This window comes from Chlorocebus sabaeus, chromosome 1 (assembly GCF_047675955.1).
Source record: "Chlorocebus sabaeus isolate Y175 chromosome 1, mChlSab1.0.hap1, whole genome shotgun sequence".
Taxonomy (NCBI): Eukaryota; Metazoa; Chordata; class Mammalia; order Primates; family Cercopithecidae; genus Chlorocebus; species Chlorocebus sabaeus.
Window position 1 is genome coordinate 12,193,839 of NC_132904.1, and position 15,822 is coordinate 12,209,660.

General features: G+C 49.4%; 1 pseudogene; it reads right to left on the bottom strand.

Moving 5' to 3' along the window:
• Positions 1-13,017: 13,017 nt before the first annotated feature.
• LOC103234278 (large ribosomal subunit protein uL10 pseudogene) lies at positions 13,018-14,722 on the bottom strand (annotated as a pseudogene).
• Between the last annotated feature and the right edge of the window lie 1,100 nt (positions 14,723-15,822).

Here is a 15,822-nt window from a genome sequence, read left to right on the forward strand (position 1 = left end):
GCCCCGGGCCTCTGCCTGACCTTCTGCATCAGGAGAGGCCTAGTGTATCTGGCTCTTGGGTGCTCAGGGCGTGCTGTGGCTCCAGGGAAGCCCAGCACCTGTCCTTGCCTTTCAGAGGGATGGGACTTCACTCTGGGCCAGGGGGCGGGGAGGGGACACAGCTGTCTGGGCCTCTGAATCTGCTGGCTCAGCAGGTCTCATGTTTCCCTCTGAGAGGGATGTAGCCTTTTTGCAGGCAGCAGAGGACACAGTGGGAGGCTCTGGGGCTCTGAAGGTGGCCCCAGCTTTGTCTGTCCTGCTGCTCCCTGGTTCTGCTTCCTGACTCGGGAGTACACTGAGTCTTAGAGAGCCTGGAAGGCAACTAGCCCTGGACACACAGCCAGATACGGCAGAGCTGGTTGTGCCCAAGCGATATGGCTTGACTTCACTCGCAACCCAGGGCAGCTTCCATTATGTCCCAGCCCCGCAAACCATCCTGGGGGAGGTCCCCTCTGGCCAACCAGTCCCCAGTCCAGTTAGAAGCCAGGTGAAGTACAGAGGGCACCGGGTGAACTCCAGTCACAACCCAGCCTGCCTTCCACCTAGCCAGGCCTGTTCACGCAGACATTCATTGACATTCATTGACATTCATTGCTGCCCAATGTGGGCCAAGCTCCCACTAAATGTGGGAGATATATAGATAAAAAATTATTTAGATGGCCGGGCACAGTGGCTCACGTCTGTAATCCCAGCACTTTGGGAGGCTAAGGCGAGCAGATCACAAGGTCAGGAATTCGAGACCAGCCTGATCAACATGGTGAAACCCGTCTCTACTAAAGATACAAAAACTTAGCTGGGCGTGGTGGCGGGTGCCTGTAGTTCCAGCTACTCAGGAGGCTGAGACAGGAGAATTGCTTGAACCTGGCAGGCGGAGGTTGCGGTGAGTTGAGATCTCGCCACTGCACTCCAGGCTGGGCAACAGAGTGAGACTCCATCTCAAAAAATAAATACATAAATACATAAATAAAAAATAAAAATAAAGATTTAGAATCAGATGGAATTGTTTTCATACTTGGCTCAGTGACTTACGTGTTGTGTGACGTTGGCCAAGTCATTTGACCTCTCCTAATCTCAATTCCATTATCCAAAAATAGTGATAAAACTCACTGGTTGGCTTGTTGAGAGAGGTAAATACATGTAGAGTACTTAATAACAGAAACTCATGCTTATATGATGCTTACTATGTGCCAGGCACTGTTCTATGCGTTACACAAAGATTTATTTAATTTGTACAACAGAGGTAGGTACTATTATTATCATTCTCATTTTACAGATTAGGATCCTGAGGCCCAGAGAAGTTAAGCAACCTATCCAAGTTCACACAGCATGTAAGTGGTGGAGTTGGGCTTCAAATTCGGCAGATAGTCTGGTTTCAAAAGAAAGTAATGTTTGTGGGGCCAGGCATGGTGGCTCATGTCTGTAATCCCAGTGCTTTGGGAGGCTGAGGCAGGAGGATCACTTGAGGGCTGAAATTTGAGACCAGCCTGGGCAACACAGCAAGACCCTGTCCCTACAAAAAATTAAAAAATTAGCTAGGCTCGGTGGCACACACCTGTAATCCCAGGAGCCCAAGGCTGCAATGAGCTACGATCATATCCCTGCCCTCTAGCCTGGGAGACAGAGTGATGAGACCCTGTCTCAATTTTTTTTTCTTTGAAAACGATGCTTATATGTCCAGGCACGGAGGCTCATGCTTGTAATCTCAACATTTGGGAGGCTGAGGCAGGTGGATTACTTAATGTCAGGAGTTCAAGACCAGCCTGGCCAACATGGCAAAACTCTGTCTCTACTAAAAATACAAAAATCAGCCAGGGCTGTGTGCAGTGGCTCACGCCTGTAACTCTACCATTTTGGGAGGTCAAGGCAGGTGGATCACCTGAGGTCAGGAGTTCAAGACCAGCCTGGCCAACGTGGTGAAACTTTGTCTCCACTAAAAATACAAAAATTAGCCAGGTGGTGGTGGCAGGTGCCTGCAATCCCAGCTACTTGGGAGGCTGAGGCAGGAGAATCGCTTGAACCCGGGAGGCAGAGGGTGCAGTAAGCCGAGATTGCACCACTGCACTCCAGCCTGGGCAACAGAGTGAGACTGTCTCAAAAAAAAAAAGGTAGCTTGTAATAGACTATGACCTGGCCATAACCCTTGGAAAGGCTAGATGCTATCACAGGTCCCAAAAGGGAAATGTTCTCTGTCCACTCATTCTCCTCTGTTGTGCTAGGCCCATTAAGTTCTCTGAGGTCAAAGGGCTGATATGTCTGTGCACAGCACAGTTTGAAAAGGCATATTAGGTAACTAATGCTGTGTTAATGCTGCACAGCGCCCTCAAAGCTCAGTGGCTTAAATGAGCAGTCATCTATTCTCAGGCCCACAGGCCTGTAACTTGGTCGAACTTAGCTGTGTGGCTCTGCTGCAGACAGTAGGTCCAGCTCAGCCCAGCTGCATGTCTTACCCTGGGGCCCAATAATAGTCAAGGATCTCCAGAGAAACAGAACCGATAGCGTGTATGTGTATACAGATGAGGAGATTTATTACGAAAATTGGTTCATGTGATGATAGAGGCCAAGAAGTCCCGTGATCTGCTGTCTGCAAGCTGAGGACCAGGAAAGCCAGTCATATATATCATTCAGTATGAATCTGAAGGTCCAAGAGCCAGGAGCACATGGACGTCCCAGCTCAAGAAGAGAGAGACAGACTTCTCCCTTCCTCTGCATTTCTGTTGTATTCAGGCACTTAATGAACTGGGTGCTGCCCACCTCTTTTGGCGAGAACAACCTTCTTCTTCTTCTTCTTCTTTTTTTTTTTTTAAATGGAGTCTCACTCTGTCACCCAGGCTAGAGTGCAGTGGTGCGATCTTGGCTCACTGCAACCTTTGCCTCCCAGGTTCAAGCGATTATCCTGCATCAGCCTCCGGAGTAGCTGGGATTGCAGGTGTGCACCACCACACCCTGCTAATTTTTGTATTTTTAGTAGAGATGGGTTTTTGCAATGTTGGCCAGGCTAGTCTCCAACTCCTGACCTCAGGTGATCCACCTGCCTCAACCTCCCAAAGTGCTGTGGTTACAGGTATGAGCCACCGCGCCTGGCCTAAGAGCAACCTTCTTTACTCAGCCCATTGGTTGAAATGCTATTCTTTTCCAGAAACACTCTCATGGACACGCCCAGAAATAATACCAGCTATCTGGATACCCTTAGCCCAGTTAAGCTGATCCGTAAAATTAACCATCACAGGGCCAGACTGAAGGGGCTGCAGCAGCCATCTGGGAGGTATTTATTCTTCCAGTGGCTACAGCAAAAGCACAAGGAACCAGGAAAGCTGGTTTCAGCTTCTGTTCACCTCTGAACAGCAAGTCCTGGCAAGTCACATGATCAAGCTCAAAATTTAGAAGAAGAGAGTACACTCCACGCACCAGGAGGCCATGGTTGATGGATAAAATGCTGAACACCACTACAGGGTAATAAAGAATTGGGATCAAGAACTCAAACTTTCACAGAAAGGAAGGGCCCAGGGCTGGGCGACCCAGCCTGTGGTCAGATATCAGGCTGGGAAATCTCTAGAAGCCAAGGGAGGCTCCAAGCTTCTTCCAGTTTTGGAAGCTCCTGGGTTTTTTTTTTGTTTTTTTTTGTTTTTTGTTTTTTGTTTTTTTGATGGAGTCTCATGCCCTTGCCCAGGTTGGAGTGCAATAGTGCAATCTCGGCTCATGGCAACCTCCTCCTCCCAGGTTCAAGGGATTCTCTTGCCTCAGCCTCCTGAGTAGTTGGGACTACAGGTGCGCACCACCACACGCGGCTAATTTTTGTATTTTTTGTAGAGACGGGGTTTCACCATGTTGGCCAGGATGGTCTCAATCTTCTGACGTCGTGATCCGCCCACCTCGGCCTCCCAAAGTGCTGGGATTATAGGTGTGAGCCCCCGGCCACTCCTGGTTTTTTTAAAAAAATCAAGACATGCTAATACCGCTTACAATGATTGTGACATATTTTAGATGTTTATATTTAACAAATTAATGCTTTTAGCATACACACAAATTGCCAAGAAATATAATTATGCTATTCAGAAGAAAAGTATAGGATTTATTTGAATTATTAATTGCCGGTACACTTCAGGCAGTGGGCCACAGATATGAAGCTTCCCAATGAATGTTGTCATCAGTTGGGCCAGGTTCCCCGTCACTGAGCAGGCAACATCCTTTGGAGACAATGCCCAAGGTCTAACCCTGAGGCACTCACTGCACATTAGAAATACCTGGGAAGGGCCAGGCGTGATGGTTCGGCCCATAATCCCAGCACTTTGGGAAGCCAAGACGGGCAGATCACCTGAGGTCAGGAGTTTGAGACCAGCCTGGTTAACATGGGAAACCCTGTCTCTACTAAAAATACAAAAATTAGCCGGGTGTGGTGGCAGGCGCCTGTAATTCCAGCTACTCAGGAGGCTCAGGCATGAGAATCACTTGAACCAAGGAGGTGGAGGTTGCCGTGGACTGAGATCACGCCACTGCACTCCAGCCTGGGCGATAGAGCAAGACCTTGTCTTAAAAAAAAAAAAAAAATCTGGGAAGTTTTAAAAAATGCTGAGGCCTGGGCTTCACTCACAAAGTTTCTGATTTGATAGGGCCAGGGTGGTGCCTAGGCATCAATATTTTTTCAAAAACTTCCTGTGAATTCTGATGGGCAGTCAGGGTTAAGAATTATTGGAGTCCAGGTGCAGTGGCTCACGCCTGTAATCCCAGCACTTTGGAAGGCCCAGGCAAGCGGATCACAAGGTCAGGAGATCCTGGCTAACACAGTGAAACCCCGTCTCTACTAAATACACAAAAAATTACCCGGGAGTGGTGGCATGTGCCTGTAGTTCCAGCTACGTGGGAGGCTGAGGCAGGAGAATTGCTTGAACCCAGGAGGCGGAGGTTGCAGTGAGCCAAGATCGCACCACTGCACTCCAGCCTGGGTGACACAGCAAGCTCCGTCTTAAAAAAAAAAAAAGAATTATTGGATTATGAGATGGGCAGGTGTAAGCCAATTTGGGCTAACGAGATGAGACGTAAAGGGAGGCGGCTTACTTGCGGTTTTTGGGAAGGCCTCTTCCTCATTCTGGAAAGCAGGCCCTGGAAGGTCAGTCTCTCTCCTGCTGGACAGGAATCGGAAGCATTCCGTCCGGCTGTTCCTGGTGACCATCTCGCAGCCATGAGGGAAGCCTGCGTGAAAAAGAGTCAGAGAAACAGCCAGAGCTTTGATCCCACCATACTCAGCTGAGGCTTACTAACCTGCGGTTGTGTGAGCCAGTAGAATCTCCTCTTGCTTAAGCCAGTTTGGGTCTTGTTTTTGTTGCTTGCTCCTGCACACGTCTAATAACGAAAGCACTTGTGAGGATTGAGTGAGACGTTGTGTGTGGAGTGCTCGGCACAGGGCCTGGCACTTGTGAGTGCCCCGTAAATGTTAGCTACAACTTGTCACCCCCACAGAGGGAGTGCACACAGCAAACGGAGTGCCCTGGCAAAGGTAGTCTGAGGCGTGCTGTGTCGCAGAACCTAGACCCATGGCCTGGGTTCTTGACACATTTCTTTTCTAGCGGGTACTTGATAAATTTCTGCCCGATGGGATGGATGCTTCGTGCGTTCATTTCCCTTTGCTCAGTGCACTGATCTCTGCCAGATGCAAAGAGGAAGTAATCTGATGATCTGATTATGGTAATATGGTCCCTTGTACCAGCAACTCTGAGGCTTAAGCCACAGGGGCAGATTTGTGTGAGTAAGAGGCTTACCACCCAAAGGGTGAAACAACCAGGCAGATGGGGGAGCGGTTAATTAAACAGAGGCTTACTAAGTGCCTACTATGTGCTGGGCATTGCACCTGAGGAAGCTCCAGGGTCTTTGCCCCCAACAGAAGGCTTGAGGAATCTTTGAGGAGGGGAGAAGCACCCTGTCCCTTACCCTGTGTCATCTTCCATATACCTCGGCTAATATAATGGAGGTCAACACCCCCAGAGGAAGTCCGAGGCTTCACCCCTGAGCTGAAGCACCGGACAGACAGACTGACAGACATAGCAGAGGTGTTGCAGGAACACACAGAGCTCACTGCCGTCCAGCAAGCCTTCTCCTCTCCCAAGGCCTCCCCATGCCTCTGTGATGTGGGGAACAGGGAAGGAAGGCTACTCCTCCATGTACAGTGCTTTTTAAAAGAACGATGATTTTTGCACCAGGTAATACAGTCCCATGGTCCAAACATCAAAACAGGATGAAAAAGCAGGGACTGGGCCAGGCTTGGTGTCTCATGCCTGTAATCCCAGCACTTTGGGAGGCCAAGGCGGGTGGGTCACGAGGTCAGGAGATCGAGACCATCCTGGCTAACATGTTGAAACCTCGTCTCTACTAAAATACAAAAAAAAAAAAAAAGCTAGGTGTCGTGGCACGTGCCCGTAGTCCCAGCTACTCCGGAGGCTGAGGCAGGGGAATTGCTTGAACCCAGGAGGCAGAGGTTGCAGTGAGCTGAGGCTGAGACCGCGCCAGTATACTCCAGCCTGGTGACATAGCGAGACTCCGTCTCAAAAAAAAAAAAAAAAAAAAAGCAGGGACTGTGAAGTCTTGTTTCCATCCCGTCCTGTTCGCTTGTCTCCCATCTCTAAGATGACCCCCTTTTCCATTCCTTGGAAGTCCCTGTCTTAGAGCTGCTGCTGTTGTGGTCTGCTCTGCACTGGTTGTTAAATATTTTGATTATCACCCTGACTTCCCGCGTCTCTGAGACAAAGAACAAGGACATGCAAAAATAGATTTTTTTCTTGCCTCCTGCCATGGGCTGGATGTTTGTGTCTCCTCTGTTCCTCACATGCCTACGTTCCTATCCCCCAAATTCCTGTGGTGTAATCTCCACCCTCCGTGTGATGGTATTGGGAGGAGGGGACTCTGGGAGGTAAGTGGGTCATGGGAGTGTAGCCCTCATGAATGGGATCTGTGTCCTTATAAAAGGGACCCAGAGAGCTCTCTGGTCCTCTTCCTGCCATGTGAGGACAGAGCAGCAAGTGAGCAGTCTGCAACCCAGAAGGGGCCCTCACCAGACCCAACCATGCTGGCACATGGTCTTGAACTTTCAGCTTCCAGAACTTTGAGAACTACATTTCTATAGTTTCCAAGCCACCCAGTTGATGGTATTCTGTTATAGCATCTCAAACTGATGACGATAACGCCCTTCTTTCTCACACAGAAGTAACATTATAAACACACTGTTCTGTATCTGGCCTTTTTTATTAAACTATCCCGGGGTCCTTCCCTATCAGTATAAGAAGATCTTTTGTTTTTGTTTGTTTGTTTGTTTGTTTGTTTTTCAGTTGAATAGTGTTCCTTCCATACTTTGTTTCATCAGACCCTGGTAAAATGCACACTTAATACTGTTTCCAATTTTTTTTTTTTTTTTTTTTTTTTTTTTTTTGAGACAAGTTCTCGCTGTGATACCCACCCAGGCTAAAGAAGTAGCACAATCATGGCTTGTTGCAACCTCGACCTCCCAGGCTCAAGCAATCCTCCCACCTCAGCCTCCCAAGTAGCTGGGACAACAGGCATGTGCCACCATGCCTGGCTAATTTCTTTTTTTCATAGAGATGGGGCCTATGTTTCCCAGGTTGGTCTCGAACTCCTGGGCTCAAGCAATCCTTCTGCCTCAGCCTCCCAAAGTGCCTGCACCCGGCTCCAATCTTTTCTTTTTTTTTTTTTTTGAAATGGAGTTTCACTCTTGTTGCCCAGGCTGCAGTGCAGTGGCACGATCTAGGCTCACTGCAACCTCCGCCTCCCAGGTAGCTGGGATTACAGGCACACATCACCAGGCCCGGCTAATTTTTGTATATCTAGTAGAGACGGGGTTTCGCCATGTTGGCCAGGCTGGTCTCAAACTCCTCACTTCAAGTGATCCACTCGCCTTGGCCTCCCAAAATGCTGGGATTACAGGCATGAGCCAACGCGCCTGGCCTCCAATCTTTCGTTATTAGAAGCCATACTACCGTGAATTACCTGGTACATCATCCTTGCTCAGCTCTACCTATAAGAATAAAATGTAGACTCAGGACTGCTGACTCAGAGGGCAAATGCATTTACAACTTTGATAAATATTGCAGAATTGCCCTCTGTAGGGAATATAACACATTGAATTCCCACCGGCAACATACGAAGGTTTATTTTTCTTAAGGGAACCAAATAAAATACTTTTCTTATTGAAAACAAAAACATAGTCCTCATGGAGGACTGGGAAATACAATCACACAGCAGAAAGTAAAAATTACTCAGAATCAGAATGTGTGGAGACCTCCCAGATTTGCAATCTGGCATATTTCCCTCAAGTCTTGATTCATACCCTGCATACTGTTCCAGAACCCGATTTATTCACTCCACCAATATTTTGTGAACAGCGTTGTCTCATGTCAGTAAATATTTTTTTATTATACCTTCAGAGCGACAACGGAACAGAGATATTAATTAAGCAAATGGACCCGGGTTCAAATCTCGGCTCCATTGCTGTCTATCTGTGCAATGTTGGGCAAATTATGTAAGTATTCCAGGCTTCAATTTCTTCTTTGTGAAATGAGGATCATAAAAGCACCTACCTGTAGAATTATTGTGAGAGTTGAGTGCATCAGGACACATGAAACGAGCAAACAGAGCTTGGCACAGTAAACACTATAAATGTGGCCGGGCGCGGTGGCCCACACCTGTAATCCCAGCACTTTGGGAGGCCCAGGTAGGTAGATCACCTGAGATCAGGAGTTTGAGATCAGCCTGGCCAACATGGTGAAACCCCATCTCCACTAAAAATACAAAAATTCGCCAGGCGTAGTGGTGGGCGCCTGTAATCTCATATACTGTGGAGGCTGAGGCAGGAAAATCGCTTGAACCCAGGAAGCAGAGGTTGCAGTGAGCCAAGATTGCACCATGCACTCCAGCCTGGGTAAAAGAGCAAGACTCCATCTAAACACACACACACACACACACACACACACACACACACACACACACCCCATCCACCCACACATACACCCATCTACCCCCCACACACACACAATAAATGTTAGCCGATGCTGCATCATTTTTGACTGCCTGGTATTTCCTTGGATGGATACGCCATAGTTTGTTGGATAAATTCCTTGTCGCTAGACATTTAGGTTATTTCTCTGTTTTCGGCAATACTTCGATGATGCAGCCTGGTGGATATAGCTTTATCCCGATCCCTTGTTTACCTCTGCTGAGGGAGGTGAGGGGACAAGTGTGGCCCGTCCCTCATGGCTGCTCAGGTTCTACCTTGATGTGCTCCTTTGGAACTCCCTGGAGTTGGTTTTCACACCCCTTTTCCTCTGGATTTGCCTTCCTTCCTGCAGGCTCGAGAGGCAGGGTCTGGGCTTTCTGGTGCCTCTCTCAGCCCTACCACCTGTGTCAACTGGGTCACTTCTCTTGTCTAAGAGAAGGCCAGAGCCTTAAAGCCATCAGTCTACCAATGAATGGATTTTACACATGTGGTCCAGCCATACAATGGAATATTATTCAGCAGTAAACAGGAATGAAGTCCTGATGCATACTATGACATAGATGAAGTTTGACAATATTATGCCAAGTGGAAGAATACAAAAGAGCAAAAATGAAACACAAAAAGACCAGATCTTGTATGATTCCATTTATATGAAATGCCCACAATAGGCGAATACGTAGAGATAGAAAGTAGGTTAGGGTTGCCAAGGGCTAGGTGGAGGGGAAATGGGCAGTGACTGCTCATCATTACAGGGTTGCTTTTTTTTTTTCTTTTTTTTCTTTTTTCTTCTTCTTCTTCCTTTTTTATTTTGTTTGAGATGGCGCCCCACTCTGTCACCCAGGCTGGAGTGCAGTGGCGTCATCTCGGCTCACCGCAACCTCCACCTCCCGGGTTCAAGAGATTCTCCTGCCTCAGCCTCCTGAGTAGCTGGGATTACAGGTGCGTGCCATCACACCCGGCTAATTTTTAGTAGAGATGGGGTTTCTCCATGTTAGCCAGGATGGTCTCAATCTCCTGACCTCATGATCCACCAGCCTCGGTCTCCCAACGTGCTGGGATTACAGGCGTGAGCCACCGTGCCTGGCCACTACAGGGTTTCTTTATGGGAGGATGGAATATTCTGGAATCTGATGGTAATGGTTGTACAACCTTGTGAATATACTAACCTCCCACTGAATTATTTACTTCCAAGGGGTCAATTTTATCTAATAAATAAATAGCAAAAGGCAACTGAGTAGACCTAGGGTTGGGGGGACGTGAGGAGCCACCACTGGTTTGTCACCCAGCAGAATCAAGTTTAATCTCTGTACTATGGCCTGCAAGGCCCTTTGCAAACCTTGCTGCTCATTAAAACCACCTGTGAAGCTTTAAAAAATCTCAGTTTCCAGGATGCACCCAGACCAAGTAAACTTAGTGAATTCAAAGGGCATCCAGGGCTGGGAGCTAGCCCCCGCATGGTCTTAAAACAACAACAACAAAACAAATGAAACTAAATATCTGGCCTGAATGGGGAGGACCCCAAGGCCCAGAGAGGTGAGTGCATTTGCTTAGTAAGTCATGGGCGGCCCTATTGTTACTGGAAAGGGGTCCTGATCCAGACCCCAAGAAAGGATTTTTGGGCCTCGTGCAAGAAAGAATTCGGGGTGAGTTCATACGGTAAAGTGAAGGCAAGTTTATTAAGAAAGTAAGCAAATAAAGTATGGTTACTCCATAGGCAGAGCAGTCCTGAGGGCTGCTGGTTAGCTATTTTTTCAGTTATTTCTTGCTTATATGCTAAACAAGAGTGGGTTATTCATGAGTTTTCCCGGAAAGGGGTGGGCAATTCCTGGAACTGAGGGTTCCTCCCACTTTTAGACCATATAGGGTAACTTCCTGATGTTGCCATGGCATTTGTAAACTGTGATGGCACTGGTGGGAGTGTCTTTTAGTATGCTAATGCATTATAATTAGCATATAGCGAGCAATGAGGATGACCAGAGGTCACTTTCATCGCCATCTTGGTTTTGGTGGGATTTGGCTGGCTGCTTTACTGCCTCTTGTTTTATCGGCAAGGTCTTTGTGACCTGTGCCGTGTGCCGACCTAGCTCATCCTATGACTAAGAACGCCTCACCTCCTGGGAATGAAGCCCAGTGAGTCTCAGCCTCATTTACACAGCCCCTATTCAAGATGGAGTCGCTCTGGTTCCAACACCTCTGACACTGCTAGGCAGACTCATTGCTTTGTGCACCAAAGCTTGGGCTCTGGAACCACGTGGGCCTGGGTTCAAATTCCAAATCTATCACTTTAACCTAATTGCCTAAACCTCTCTGGGCATCAGCTTCCTCATCCAGGCGAATAGTACCTGCTCCTCGGGGATCAGATGAGGCACCACATGCAGAGGGCTTCTCCTACTGTCTGGCACATCATAAGCCTTGTTTTAAGCATTTTATTAGCAATTTCTACTGCTTGGAGGGGAGTAAGGGAGTATGACTCTGACCCAATTTACCTGCCCCCACCATCTTTTTGAGAGAGGGCGTCACTCTGTCACCCAGGCTGGAGTTCAGTGACAGGATCCTAGCTCACTGTAGCCTCAGAACTCCTGGGCTCGGGCAATTCTACCGCCTCAGCCTCCTACAGGTGAGTGCCACCACACCCAGCTAATTTTTTAATTTTTTGTAGAGATGGGGGTCTCACTATGTTGCCCAGGCTGGTCTTGAACTCCTGGAATCAATCCATCCTCCTACCTTGGCCTCCCAAAGTGCTGGGATTGCAGGTATAAGCCACTGCACTTGGCTTCAATTTACCTGTCCTTTTATACCTTCAATAATCATAAGAATTTTTGAGCTTTTGACTATTCCAGGTACTCTACAGGGTACCACCTCCATAAGGCCGATACAGGGAGCAAGGCATGGGAAAATGGGTGTCTTGCTCTAGGTCCCCTGATTGAACCCTGAGTCCTCTTCTATATGGATGTATACAGGGGTGGGAGGTAGGAATAGGGCGGCCCAGCCTCTCTAACTCTCCCGGTGGTAGCTTCTCTGGGGTGGGAATCACTTCCTTTCTTTGTCCATAACACCAAGCATAAACCCTGGCACCTTAAAAGGAGCTCAAGCAGCCGAGTGCGGTGGCTCACGCCTGTAATCCCAGCACTTTGGGAGGCCGAGGCGGGTGGATCACTTGAGGCCAGGAGTTTGAGACCAGCCTGGCCCAACATGGCGAAAACCCGTCTCTACTAAAAATACAAAAATTAGCCGGGCGTTGTGGCGCACATCTGTAATCCCAGCTACTCAGGAGACTGAGGCAGGAGAATCGCTTGAACTCTGGAGGCAGAGGTTGTGTTGAGCTGAGACTGTGCCACTGCACTCCAGCCTGGGCGAGAGTGACATCCTGTCTCAAAAAATAAAAATAAAATAAAAAGGAGCTCAAGCAATGTTCGCGGAGCTCTGCCAGGGCTGTAGAGCAGCTCCGCTGCTGGCGAGAGGTCACGCGCTGCAGCTGCAGTCATCCGTGTGGCCACGAGGGGTCTCCACGCTCCACCGAATGGCTGGAGGGTCTCTCCTAAGGCTCCGCGGCAGGCCATGGCTAACTCGCAGCCCCTGGACACTGGGCACGAGGGTAACAGGGTGGGACGCCAGGCTCTGGCCTCCCGGGGTGCCATTCGTCCTCCCTGCTGTCCTCCTCTGGGGTCAGGTTACAGATCACCGTGAGGTCCTGCCTCAGGCTGTCATAGCCTGTCAGGGGCTGGGGGCCTGCTTCATAAGGGCTGAACACCTACTGTGTGCTCCTTCTGCCTGCTCTGAGGCTGTCGTGGCCTGTCAGGGGCTGGGGGCTTCACACTGGCTGAACACCTGCTGTGTGCTCCTCCTGCCTGCTCTGAGGCTGTCGTGGCCTTTAAGAGGCTGAGGGTGTGCTTCACTACCGTGTGCTCTTTCTGCCTGCTCCTTTTCTTTAAACCCCACTGCCACAACCGTGGAAGCAGGTGTTGATTTTATTTTTCTTTTCTTTCTTTCTTTTTTTTTTTTAAATAAGCCTTTATTTCCTTGTTTTGCAAATAAAGCTGGCTAAGGTGGTTGCTTTTTGGTGATTAGTCGAAGAGACCAAATCCCATATCCTCATCCAACTCCTCCGACTCTTCCTTGGCTTCAACCTTAGCTGGGGCTGCAGCAGCAGCAGCAGGAGCAGCCGTGGTGGCAGCGGCCACAGGGGGAGCAGCCACAAAGGCAGATGGATCAGCCAAGAAGGCCTTGACCTTTTCAGCAAGCAGGAAGGTGTCATCAGTCTCCACAGACAAGGCCAGGACTCCTTTGTACCCGTTGATGATAGAATGGGGCACTGATGCAACAGTTGGGTACCCGATCTGCAGACAAACACTGGTAATATTGCAGACACACTCCAGGAAGCGAGAATGTGGTTTCCTCTGTGACGTCAAGCACTTCAGGGTTGTAGATACTGCCATTGTCGAACACCTGCTGGATGACCAGCCCAAAGGAGAAGGGGGAGATGTTGAGCATGGTCAGCAGCTTAGCTTCACTGGCTCCCACTTTGTCTCCCGTCTTGATCAGCTGCATATCACTCAGGATTTCAATGGTGCCCCTGGAGATTTTAGTGGTGATACCTAAAGCCTGGAAAAAGGAGGTTTTCTCGGGCCCCAGACCAGTATTCTGGGCTGGCACAGTGACTTCACATGGGGTAACGGCACCAGCATGGGTGGCAGCTGGCACCTTACTGGCCAGTAGCATGTCCGTGATCTCAGTGAGGTCCTCCTCGGTGAACGCAAAGCCCACTTTCCCCTGGAAACGAGGCAGCAGTTTCTCCAGAGCTGGGCTGTTTTCCAGGTGCCCTCGGATGGCCTTGCGCATCATGGCGTTCTTGCCCATCAGCACCACGGCCTTCCCACGGAGGGACATGCGGATCTGCTGCGTCTGCCTGGAGCCCACATTGTCTGCTCCCACGGTGAAACATTTCGGATAATCATCTAATAGTTGGATGATCTTAAGGAAGTGGTTGGGTTTCCAGGCTGCCTTGTCCTCCCTAGGCATCACCGCAGTGCGTCAGGGATTGCCGCGCAGGATTTAAAGACTATGTCACTTCCACGAGGACGCCTGGAGAGAGGCAGGCGTTGTTTTCTATGCTGCCTGGGGAGTGAAGAGAGGTGGGGTTGGTAGGGTTGGGACTCCAACTCAATTCTGCCTCGTTTCAAAGCCTGTGTTCTTTTGGGGTCTCTCTACTCCTGTTAGCACCCCCAGGGCATCTCAGGCCTGGCTTCTGGACAAGCCGACTGGGCCTGAATCTCACACACCCAGTTGCTCACATAGTCACACCCACGCACACTGACACATATGTGGGCCCCACACCCCATCCACACCTGGAACCTCAGAGCTCAGCAGGGATTTGATACTCAGTTCTTCAAACCAGCTTCTCATCGAGGGGGTGGGCGGGGAGGAGTTATAAGAGCAATTGCTGTAATCCAATCGTCTCTGTTCTTCTTGTTTTCTTCTCTCAGAATATACTTTGCATTAAGGCCTTGTCTTCTTGGTTCCCATGAGAACGCTGTGCTTTTTCTTAAATGAAGGTCCGTGGATCGTTTTTTCCTGTTATTACAAAAGCAATTTGTGCCACTGCAAAAAAACACAGAGAAGCCAAGAGAACAAAAACTCCTCCCTCCACTCCTGCAGGGACAGCCCAGGCTGACAGGTGTGGCACCGTCCTCCCCACACCCCTCCTCCCCAGCACAGCCTCCTCCTGCCATGGACCCCTGGCGTCCTCATGAGGCCTGAGCTGCTTCTTCCAGATGGGGCTTCCAGGCTGGGAGTCAGAGGCTGGGTCTTCGTCCGGCCCCATCACTGGGGCCCACATGTTCTTGGCAGGTCCTCCCCATTTTGGGGTGGGAAGGGGATGATCTCAAAGGGTCTTCTGCTCTCATACTCAAGGATCCTGTTCTCTTATTCCAGACAGATGTATCTGGGGCTGGGCTGAGCAGCAGCTATTAGGAGTTCCTAGGTAATAAGGGGCTCTCCCAGAATAATCTGGAGACCAGGGGAGGCATGGAACCCAAAGCCTCACTCATTGCCAGCATTGAGCAGACAAGCAACCCTCCCAAGGACAGACAGCTGAGCCCATTATAAAGAGTCTGGGCCGGGCACGGTGGCTCATGCCTGTAATCTCAACACATTGGGAGGCCAAGGCGGGTGGATCATGAGGTCAGGAGATCAAGACCATCCTGGCTGGCTAACGTGGTGAAACCCCGACTCTACTAAAAATACAAAAAACAATTAGCCGGGCGTGGTGACGGGTGCCTGTAGTCCCAGCTACTCGGGAGGCTGAGGCAGAAGAATGGCATGAACCTGGGAGGCGGAGCTTGCAGTGAGCCGAGATCACTCCACTGCACTCCAATCTGGGTGACAGTGCGAGACTCCATCTCAAAAAAAAAAGATTCTGGTGTCCTGTGTCCCAATCACAGCCAGCCTCATGGTTGTGTAGCCTTTGCAGCTGCGAGGGCCCTACACTCCAAAGGGCTCGAGCTTGATTTAATGCTCTGCTGTCGCCACCTTGAAATTCTTCATGATGTGTGAGCAAGGGCCCCGCAAGTTCATTTTGCACTGGGCTCTGCAAAGTATGTAGCTGTCCCTGTTCCTAATAATGATAATACCTGTTACTGACACACAGCTTACTGTGTAGCTGGCACTGCATATTCTTCCCATATACTGTGTAATTCACCTGTCCCTCACAGGAGCCAGGTGTAAATTGCCTCTCTTAGATTTGGCCAGCCCATGTGATAATGTGAACTGGGTGCTAGGCACTTTAGATA